Raw genomic sequence first — 12570 nt, forward strand, 5'->3', positions numbered from 1 at the left:
GCACCAAGAAGAGTTTGTATTGTGATGAATAGGAAAAAGCTTTAGAAACAATAAACAATGATATTAAACAGGAGCTAACAATGCTTCAACCTTTCAGGTTCTATGCCATAAGTGTTGCGGCCGCATCACAACAAGACAGGGAAATATGCATGAACAGAATACTACTCCTATGTGGTCTTATGTCAAGTTCCTTTAGGAGATCTAAATAGCTAATGCCTAATGTTTCCATGGTTAGCTGAATTTTAGATTAGTTAAGTTTAGATTTTTTTATCGTACGGTGTCTTTTATTTCTAAGGCATCTGACTCTCCTATTTCTAGGCTCCTAATCCTATATACCTATGTGACATCTGCTTATACCCTAAACTTTTCAATATTGGAGCTCTGCTAAGTGTTAAATTAAGTGGTCAATTTAATTCACCAATGCTATCTTTAAACTCAACAAAAAGAATGCATAAATCAATTGGTATGAGGTGCAACATTACCTAAGACATAAAAACCCTAGGTCATCCACATTGTCGAACCCCTAGAGAAATTTAGCTATGACTTCTGATTAAATAAGAAATTTTATTAAATCAATAACCATAACTACAATATAGAGTTCAACTGAGAAAAAGAAAATAAAATAACTACAAAAATTAAATGGAATGAAATGCTGAAAGATTACAAATGAGTAGAATTTGGGATAAATCCCAAGTTCCAAGTCTTTTCCTAGGTTGATTCTCCCTTTTTCAAGGTGAGATCACCCTTCAACACACACTTTTGTGGTATGAGATAACTTAGAGCCGCTACGCCCTAGAGGAACTTTCGTTCTTTAGGCTATTGACTTGAAATACTGAGAAAAGACCCAAGGGGTTGTTGTAAAATGACAGAAATCGTGAAGAATGGTGATGGAATCGATAATGGAGAGTTGTTGCTTAAAATAGGAGTCTTCCCTTCTTTATATAGACTTCAAGTAGGTTGAGAAGGGCCAAAGTTTACATTCTAAGGGTTGCGAAATCGTGGCTGCCCAACTGATTAAAACGTGAAAATTTGCACGTTTTCAAAAAGTTATAATATTGTTTTTAGATATTTTTTTAAACGATTCAAAACTATTCTTATAATATAGATATTAAAACAGTAGAGTAGTGGTCTGATATAGAAATTTGACCTTGAATAGCATCACATTGATTTAGTTGTTGCAATTTTTAGGAGTTTTTTTTTAGTTGTTTATTAAGCCTAGATTTTATGACTGGAAAACACCTAGGTCTCATTTGGTAACTATTTTGTTTTTTGTTTTTTAGTTTTCCAAAAAATAAACTTATAAATACTTATTCTACCTATAAATTTCTTGCTTATTATCTATATTTTACCAATATTAAAAAAAAAAAGTCAATTTCTAAAAACTAAAAAAGTAATTTGGTTTATTTATTTATTTTTAATTTGACTAAAAATTCAACTCTTTTACTTAGAAAAAATGAAATCATGTTAAGAAATTAAGAGAAAATAGACTTCATTTTCAAAAACGAAAAACTAAAAACCAAATAACTTAACAAACAAGTCTTAAAAATATATATGTTTTTGTACATCATGTTTTTATAATGTTTGAGCCCTTCTTTGCGTGTGTTCTAACATTAAAAATTTCACCATAGCTCAGTATGTCTTTTAGCTTCATCAATCATGGACGTTTTTAGAAATGAGCATAAAAGTTTAGGTTTATTGGGTTGTAGTTCTTCAAAGTAACAAAAAAAAAAAAAAAAAAGATAATTGTAATGGGTGGTAAGATCGATTGTCATATTTACAAGTTTGTAACACAAATAAATAATTTGCGAATAAGACAAAGTTCTGAGTAGGGATGGAAACGGTTCGGTTCGGTTTGGTTTAGTGGTCAAATAGAACCAAACCGCATATATGCGGTTCGGTTCGTTTTCAAATTCGGTTTAAACATTTTTAAAAAATCTGTATTATATTCTTTTTTTAATTAAAAACAGTTCGGTTCGGTTTTAAATTCAATTTTGTTCTTTAAATTAAAAGCGGTTCGGTTTTACTCTTTTTTAAATATATATATATATAAGACCTGCATTCCCCTTTGAAAGAAGTAAAAAAAAAAGAGCGATAATATATATATATTAATTAAAGACGGTTCGGTTCGGTTTCAAATTCGGTTTTCGAAAGTGAAATCGAACCAAACCAAATTTTTCGGTTTCACTGAGTTTTCGGTTCGATTTTTGCGGTTTGAATGACCACCCCTAGAGTTTTTTAGTTTATCACTGATATACAATTTAGTAATACACCAGTGATAATTTTAATAATCCATTGTTGATAGATGATAGATTGAAAACATGTTATTTAAAAAAGAAAATCTTTGAAATAAAAGCTTTGAGTAGAATGCAAGTGTGTATTCTAACGATCGTGTCCCAAAGGAATATATCTAACCAGATCCCCTATCAGAGTAAAGATTCTTTTTTAAGAGAACAATTAAAGTAACCGATTTTAAAATAATTTTGAAGGGATGTGATTTGAACTAAAAAAGATAATATAATGATAAAAAGAAGGATTAACATGTTTATGCCTATTGGATGGAAATCAATATAGTCTTTTATACAATTGTACCTTTAACTTAAACCAAAACATGGTGAACCGGATTCAATACTTATCCAATCTTTTATGAAGTATCTTTAAGAATTTAAGTCACTAAATCTATATGTCTATAACTAATGTAAACTTAGATAAATAAATACAACTCTATTTTCATTGAATCTCTTGTTTTCAAATTTCCTACCAAATAGACCCTAAAATTTCTCGACATTAATCAACATTTTTTTTTTTGACATCTCTACCTTTCCTTGCCATCTTGGAAAATAAATTTTTACCCTTTAAGTTCATATGAAACCCTTCAAAATCTTAAAATATAAAGAGAAACTTCGAGATGTCGCTCATTTAAATGTTGATATATATTGATAGATGTTAGGATTGTTTCATATTTACAAATATTTTTAGACTGGATTTCATGTTCTATCAAATAGTTCTGAAATTCCAAGTCCATATATTCACCACCTCGATCTGATTGAAGTATTTTAAGGTTTTTACCTAATTGGTTCTCAACCTCAGCCTTATATTCTTTGAACTTTTCAAATGTTTTAGACTTTTGATACATTAGGTAAATATGCCCATACCGTGAATAGTCATCAACGAAGCTGATGAAATATTCATACCCTCCTCTAGCTATAACATTCATAAGACCACAAAGGTCTGAATGTACCAACTCTAAGGGTTCTTTGGTTCTAAGACCTTTTCCAGAAAAAGATCTTTTAGTCATTTTACCCGCAAGATAAGATTCACATGACGGTAATGAACTGTCTACTAACTTATTTAGATAACCGTTCTTAACTAATCTCTCAATCATGTTGAGATTTATGTGACCCAGTCTCAAATGCCAAAGATAGGCATTTGGAGAGACTTTCCTTTTCTTATTACGAGTTTCAACTGTTTTAAACATCTTTATGTTCAAAACGGCCTTTACCTCAGGCGGTTTTAACAAATACAAGTTATTTTCTAATTTTGTAGAACAAATTTTGATATTCTTCGAAGTAATGAACACTTCATCATTTTCAAAAGAAACTTTATAGTTTTGTTCCAACAAACAAGAGATAGATATTAGATTCCTTTCCATAGAAGGAATGTAATAAACATTTTTAAGTAAAATGTATTTATCTCCTATCTCCCATTACTTTAGCTGAAACAACCTCCCTGGACCCTACCTTAAAGATTGCTTCGCCTTCTGTCAACTGTCTCCAAGAACTTGTGTCTTGTGAGAAAGTACATATATGATTAGCACATCTGAATCTATTATCCAAATTTTATCGCCACTAAACACGCTTTGATAACAAGTAAATCATACTTATCTTGTTGTTCGAATGTTATTTCCTTATCTATTAAGTTCAAAACTTTAGATGAATACGGAGACTGAGGACAATCCTCTATTAAAACTCTTTTAGAACCATGAAGTGCTAGTAATTTGTACATTGATTTAATTTACCGTTAACTAATTCGGAAGCGAGTATTCTAGAAGAATTCGACATGCTGAGATCTTCAACAAATTCTAATTTAGTACAATTGCATCTAAAATCCAAAATCACGTTTTAGTAAAACAAGTAATAATGTACCCATAACCATTATTTATTTGCAATGATATTATAGTGAATCAGAATAAGTGCTACCGAGGGGCAGTCAAATACTCATTCACTAAAGAAAAATCATTTTGACCAAATACTATCTCCAGAATAACTCTTATTCTTATAGTTGTTTAGTTACCGTTTTCAGTCAAAAATTACTAACACTTTAGTAATTCTGTAAGTGTAACCCTCCATTTTTCAGACCTCAGATGTCGGTCCCAACGATGCTACTGAAATGGAGAGTGAAGGTTGCGAATGGACCTAAGAAATTCTATCCATTTCTGGAGTTTGATTTGTTTCGAATCCTATGTTACAACCCTCCAAGGGGATAGCCGTCGCTAAACGACTAGCAAGGGCTGCCTAAAGCAAACCAGCAGGCGCAACATAGGGATCTCACGGTCCAAACTAACGAAAGAGACCGAAGGACATGTTGACACATATCCTTCATCCACTTATTATGAGCTACTTCCCCTATTCACCTTGCTCTTGACTTATACAAACACTTTCCGAATGGAGGTCACTCCTAGGGTGACACGAAGCGTCATATGAATCTAACGGTGTACACTTTGTGGGGATGTGAAAATTGAAATCAAATATATCATATACTTGATTTTTATTTGAATGACTTCCTCTTATTCACCCGAATCTTGATTTATGCAAATACTTTCCAAATGGAGGTCACTCTTAGGGTGACACAAAGTACCGCTTAAATCTTGATTGTGAACTCTTATGGACGTGTGGGCTAAAAATAACATATCATATATGTTATTAATCTCCCACTGAAGTGTTCTAATAACTTTATCATATAAGTTATTAAACTTCCACTAAAGTATTCTACTATTAATTTGAGTATATTTATACTTAGATTCAATTCGACTAATTAAACAACCCTAAGTCTATGTAATTTATCCAAGTATAATGCTTATAAATGGATTTTAAACCTATGATGTCTAGGTGATAAACCATTTTATTACCTCACATCGCTCACGTACGCTTATAAAATCGGTTAACAACGCTCAATTATTCAGCTATAGTCTCCAAGTAGAAGGTGTTCCATAGACCGTCAACTTAAGTACCTCCAGCCTTAGACAGGGTTATATATCGGTTGAGTTCGTAACCAAGTTATACAAGATGTCGACCTATTTTAACTTATTAAAATAGGTGGTTAACCTACGTGAGCATGCAACTTATCTTTATGGATTTTAATGTCTAATTCAATTTTTAAAAAATTTATAAAAATTAGACATGCTTTTCCATCCACAATATACATCAAAAGGCATTCCAATTTAATATAACAGTTATATTAAATAACAGAAACCTTAAACATGCATTCTATACATTATAATTATAACATATATTTAATGCATATAATGTTGGGAATATCCTAGAACTCGCAGTTCGTGTTAAACATTCTATTTATCAATAATAATGGCTTGTTGATTTTGCATCTTATTATGAAAATCTAATAAACATATCTATGACTATAGTCTGAATACTGTAACTTTATGTAGTAACATAAACAAGATCAAGTTAACAATATATAGCTTAAATGGTCTAATAAGTATACGAATGAAATTGGATATCTCATCCTGGTAACACTATTGGATACGACCCACTCTATAGTTGTTACAAGAAGTTGTAAAGTGCTACAAACGATGTGATCCACAAATCGTTCATGTTGAGACATGTGAGTGGGGGCATCCTATGCAATGAGTTTGCATATAGATTAGACCACGAAAATAGTCACTTTTCTTTATAACGACCGTTTACTGTTAAAATTGACTATTTCATTTATCAAATAACCTAGATTAACTCGATCTTAATCCTGAGCTAGCTATGAACTCCTGTTTGTTTGGGATTATCCTTTGATCTGCAAATGGTGAGGGTAGTTCAACAGCACTGCTCAATAAGCTTCCCATTTTGGGGATAAGACCGGATGAATAGCTGGGACATAACGTTGCAAGATGGAATTCACTCCTATCCGATTTAGGGTTAGAAGATAAGTTGTTCTCTTAAGTATTGATTCCAGATCTTGAACAATTGAGGCCCTGCCTTCTCATGATATTGAAAGGATTTGATTCATAAGGATTATGAATCATAATTATTCATTAGAGGGTCAGTGGGAACTTAGGGAACAAGATGTATTCACAGGGGTAAAACGGTTATTTTGACCCAGCTGTGATTATGAATAACATGTGAAGGATCGACTTACTGGTTATGGTTATTAAGTGGACATAATATATCTACGGTGAGAAGAGTGAAACTATGGGCTATAGTGGAATGTCCCATTAGTTAACGAATGGGGGTTAGATCGGACTAATGAGTTTAGTCGATTAATCTCGAATCGTTGAAGCCTATGATCTATAGGTCCGTGAGGTCCTCCTACTAGCTCGTAAATGGTTAAGCTTTAGAGTAGTTTGAGAGATTAATTTGAAACGTTCAAATTAAAATTAAACGGAATAGGAGAATATATATTTAAATATGATTTAAATATATGAAGATAGTTTTGTGCAAAAAAATAATTTAATATTTGATATTAAATTAATTAATACTTTTTAAATTAATTTATGAAATTAATTTTAGAAAATTAAATTTTTCAGCTTTAATATCAAAATTATTTTAAAATCATGATTTTGGTTTTAAAGATAAAATTGGAAAATCGGATAACATGCACAAAATGGAAATGTGAGATTTCCTATTATCATCTTCTTCATGCTCACACAAAGCCCACTTCCTCTTCTTCATTAAACTCCAAGCATGAGCTTATATGTGTTAGCAAGAGTCTATAATTTATTTGGAATCATTAGAGTTGGAATTAAGATGTAATTGAAGAAACAAGTGAATGAGGCCAAGCTGCTATTTCAGTTTTTCAACTTCTGCTCAAAATCGTTGTTGAGGTTCAGTTGTTAAGCGATTGTCTAGTTCCATGCATTACACGTTGTGAAGAAAAGCTAGAAGATCGTATAGCAATGGGCACTGGTCGTTGTGATGTTAGACGATAAACGATTGTGTACCTGCGAGAGCTAAGTGATGCGTTGAAATGCTATGCGATAGCACTGCGATCGTTTAGCTTTTGCATGGGAACGAAATGATACGTTGGAGGTACTATACGATGGCATTACACGATCGTGTAACTGCGGCGCGCACTAAGCGATGCGATGAAGTGCTATGCGATAGCGCTAAGCGATCGTCTAGATGCAGTGCTAAGTGATCGTCTACCCGAGTGCTAAGCAATGCGTTGAAGTTTCTATGTGATAGAACTAAATTATCATTTAGCTACGACGTTGAACAAAGCGATGATGTTCTATGCGATGGAACTAAGCAATTGTTTAGCTGCGGCAAACCCTAAACGATGGCATGAAGCGTTAGGCGATGGTGTTAAGTGATCGTGTAATTCTACTTGAGAGCTAAGCGATTGCACTACGCAATAGACAAAACACACTAAGCGATCGTGTATCTCTTCTCAACACAAGGCGATGGTGTTAGACGATTGCCTTCAGTACTACATGATTGGCCTTAGCAAGACTTTGAGGTTGGACCGAGAGCAGCCGGTTCGATCGGTTTTCTCAAGGTCCAATCCAGTTCAGCCTCAAAGGTTTTTGGCTGGTCCGATTCAGACTTTGTTTGTCCGGTTCAGACTCATCTAGTCCGATTCAAGATGCTTAGGTTTGGTTTGGAGCGGTTCGTGCAGTTCAAAGACGATTTTGAAGCTGTTTGTAATAGTTAGGCATCTATTTGCTTGTTTATGCCAAAACTAAAAACCATATTAAGTAGTCTTTAATTGTTTATGCATGTGATGTATGTAATAATTAAATAATTCATGTATATGCATACAATATGCCATGTAGATTTAAAACCCCACTGTAGGAAGTATGTTACATGCATTGAAAGTGTGTTATAATTGTTATAATATATAGCATGCATGTTAAGGTTATGTTTAATATAATGGTTATATTAGATGCCTTTGTTTGAATGTTGTGGATGTTTAGCATGTCTAAAATTTTGTAAGTTGTTATAAAATTGGTTAAACGTTTAAAATCCATACAAAGAATAATTGCGTACTCACTTAGGTTAACAACTAGTTTTAATTGTTAAAATAGATTGTTACCTTATAAAATACAATTACAAACTCATATCGATTCATAAACCTATCTAAGGTTGGGGGTACTTAAGTTGACAGTTTACGAAACACCTCCTACCTAAGAATTATGACCAACTATTAAGAGTTGTTAACTGATTTTATGAGCTTGCGTGAGCGATGTGAGGTAATAAAATGGTTTATCACCTAAACATTGTAGGTTAAATCCAATTATAAGCATTATACTTTGATAAACCACTTAGGCTTAGGTTGTATGAAATTAGTCGTCATACCTAAGTAAAATACCCAAATTAGAACACTTCAGTGGGAGATTAACAATATATTTGATATATAGTTATTAGCACTCACGTCCTCTAGAGTTCACACCGTGAGATCCATGGTCAGCTTCATGTCGATTTTACCTCGATTGCTCTATTCAAAAATTATTTGCATGGGTCAATAACAAGTTGAATGAGGGAGGTAGTTCATAGTAAGTGGGTGAAGGAAATGTGTCAACATTGTCCTACGGTCTCCTCCATTAGTTTGAATCGTGAGATTCTTATGTTGCGCCTGATGTCGTTTTTATGCAACACTGGCTAGTCGTTAACCACAACGATCCCCACAGAGGGTTATAACAGAGGATTCAGAACAACCGAGGCTTCAGTAAAATGAATAGGGTCTTATAATTCTGTCTTGGATATTGTCTTCTATTTTGGAGGCATATTCATACCGTCCTATAAGATCTGAAAATGGTGGGTGGGTCACGCTTATAAAAATTACTAATTGTTAGTAAAGATCTTGATCGAAAGCAATAACCAAAAGAACTATTGGAATATGAGTTATTCTGGAAATAGTATTTGGTCAAGAACTGTCTTGCTTCTATGAAAGAATTCTTGATTGCCCCTCGGTAGCAATTGTTCTAAATCACTTAAGTATCGTTGTAAATAAATAAAGATTTATTGGGCACTTTATTAAGTTTTGCTAAAAATGGATTTAGATGCATATTTAATAGAGTTTGTTTAAAATGTTTCAGCAATGTAGAACTCAATCATGCAATTGTTTACTTCTGATAAATTTAATGGAGAGGGCTATTCGAACTGGAAGTCAAACATCAATATGATTTAGTACTAGACGATCTGAGGTTTGTGTTGACGGAGGAGTGTCCTCCAGTTCCCAGTTCAACAACTACCCGAATTGTTGGGGATGTCTATGATAGGTGGGTGAGAGCGAACGAGAAAGCCCAGACCTATATCTTGGTGAGTATATGTGATGTATTCAACAAGAAGCATGAGGTCATGTCCACCGCCCCTGAGATTGTGGCATCATTATAGGAGATGTTCGGGCAACAGTCATCATCTATTAGACATGAAGCCATTAAGTATGTCTATGTACGCACATGAAAGATGGAACCAATGCAAGAGAACACATTCTCGATATGATGGTTCATTTCATTATTGCGGAGGCTCACGGGGCGATGATAGACGAGACGAGTCAAATGAGTTTGATACTAGAATCTCTCCTGGAGAGTTATCTATCGTTTAGGACAAATGTTGTCATGAAAAAAATCACTTACAACTTGACAACGCTGTCGAATGAGTTACAGACTTATCAATCAATAATGAAACTGAAGAAAAAAAAAATAAACATTATTTTGAAACCTAAGAAGTTTTATAAGGGGTTTATGTCAGGAACGAAAGCCAGTGATGATAAGAAGTCCGGTCCTTCTTCTTCTAAGGATAAAACTGTACAAATGAAGAAGAAAGGAAAAGGAAAAAAAAGCCACTACAAAGAAAAATAAAAACAAAACTCTCAAAGGAAAATGTTTCCATTGCGGAGAAGTTGGGCACTAGAAACGAAACTGTCCACAGGTTTTGGATGAAAAGAAAGGAGAAAAGGCAAAACAAGGTAAATCTGATTTACTAGTTGTTGAAACATGTTTAGTGGAGAATTCTCCCCTTACCTGGATATTGGATTCAGGCGCCGCTAATGATGTTTGCACTTTTTTACAGGAAACTAATTCCTGGAGAAGAATTTCTAAATATGAGATGACTTTCAAGGTGGGAACGGGTGAAGTCATTTCAACTGAAGTAGTGAGAGATGTAAAGTTGTTTTTTGGAGATTCTTTTATCTTACTTAAGAATGTGTTCTATGTACCTAAGATGAAAAGAAATCTGATCTCCATTTCTTGTCTATTAGAAAATATGTACAATATATCTTTTGAATATAATGAAGTGTTTGTTTATTCAAGAGGTGTACATATTTGTTCTGCAACACTTGATAACAACTTGTACATATTAAAACCAACCGAAGCAAGAGCCATTCTAAATATAGAGATGTTTAAAACGGTTGAGACTCATAATAAGAAGCGGAAAATTTCTCCTAACGCCTATCTTGACACCTCAGGCTTTGTCACATTAATCTCAATAGGATTGAGAGATTGATAAAAAACGGTCATCTAAATCAGTTAGAAGATAGTTCCTTACCTCCATGAGAATCATGTCTTAAGGGAAAAATGACTAAAAGATCTTTTTCTGACAAAGTTCTTCGTGTCGAAGAATCTTTCGAACTTATACATTCAGGTCTATGTGGCCCGATGAGTGTTAAAGCTCTAGGAGGATATCAGTACTTCGTCAGTTTTATTGACGATTACTCAAGTCTAAAACTTTTGAAAAGTTCAAAGAATTTAAGGCTGAGACTAATTTGTTAAGTAAAATAATTAAAACACTTCGATCAGATCGAGGTGGTGAGTATATGGATTTGCAATTCCATAACTATCTAGTGGATCATAGAATTCAATCCCAACTCACAGCACCTGGAACACACAAAAAAATGGTGTTGCAGAAAGAAAATTGAACCTTGTTGGACATGGTTCAGTCTATGATGAGTTATGCTAAGTTACCTCAATCCTTTTGGGGGTAGTACAGACTGCAGTTTATATTTTGAACGTTGTTCTATCCAAAACTGTTTCAGAAACACCATATGAATTGTGGAAAGGACGCAAAGCGAGTTTACATCATTTCCGTATCTGGGGTTGTCCAATGCATGTGTTGGTACAGAATCCTAAAAAATTGGAAACACGATCGAAATTATGCCTATTTGTAAGATACCCCAAAGAAACGAAAGGAGGATACTTTTATGATCACCAAGAAGATAAAGTATTTGTATCGACAAATGATACATTCTTGGAAGAGGATCATATTAAAAATCATCTACATCGCGATAAAATAATATTGCAAGGACTGACTAAAGATACTACAGAAAGATCAATAAGAGTTGTTGATCATGTTGGTCCATCAACAACGGTTGTTGTCCCATCACGTCCATCCCAAGAGTTGGGGATGCCTCGACGTAGTGGAAGGGTTATTCAATAACCTGAACGCTACATTGGTTTAACAGAAACTCAAAACATCATACAAGATGATAGTTTAAAGGATCCATTAACCTTTCAAAAGGCAATGGATGATGTTGACAGAGAACAATGGATAAAAGTTACGAACGATGAAATGGAGTCTATGTACTTCAACTCTGTCTGGGAACTTGTGGATCAATCACATAGGGTTACACCTATAGGTTGTAAATGGGTCTACAAAAGAAAACGAGACCAAATTGGCAAGATACAGCCCTACAAAGCCAGACTCGTGGTAAAGGGTTTTACCGAAAGAGAAGGAGTTGATTATGAAGAAATTTTTTCTCCTGTTATCATGATCAAATCAATAAGAATATTTCTTGCCATTGCCACATATTATGACTATGAGATATGACAAATGGATGTCGAGACAGCTTTTCTGAATGGCTATCTTGATGAAAGTATTTTTATGTCTCAACCAAAAGGGTTCATCGAAAAAGGACAGGAACAGAAAGTCTGTAAGCTTAATCGATCCATTTATGGATTGAAACAAGCATCCAGATCCTAGAATATAAGATTTAACACTGCGATCAACTCTTATAGTTTTGAACAGAATGTTGACAAACCTTGTGTGTACAAGAAGATAGTTAACAAAACTATAGCATTCTTAGTTCTTTATGTTGAAGATATCTTGCTCATTGGGAATGAGACAAGTTTTCTTGCTGACGTAAAGAGATGGTTAGCAACACAGTTCCAAATGAAAGATTTGGGTGATGCTCAGTAAGTTTTAGGAATACAGATCTTTCGGAACCGAAAGAATAGAATATTGGCACTGTCTCAGGCATCTTATATTGACAAGATGTTGTCAAGGTATAATATGCAAAATTCCAAGAAATGTTTATTACCTTTTAGGCATGGAATTCATTTTCCAAAGGAACAGTATCCTAAGACACCTCAAGCAGTTAAGAAGATTAACATAATTCCATACGCAACTG

This window comes from Benincasa hispida, chromosome 11 (assembly GCF_009727055.1).
Source record: "Benincasa hispida cultivar B227 chromosome 11, ASM972705v1, whole genome shotgun sequence".
Lineage (NCBI taxonomy): Eukaryota > Viridiplantae > Streptophyta > Magnoliopsida > Cucurbitales > Cucurbitaceae > Benincasa > Benincasa hispida.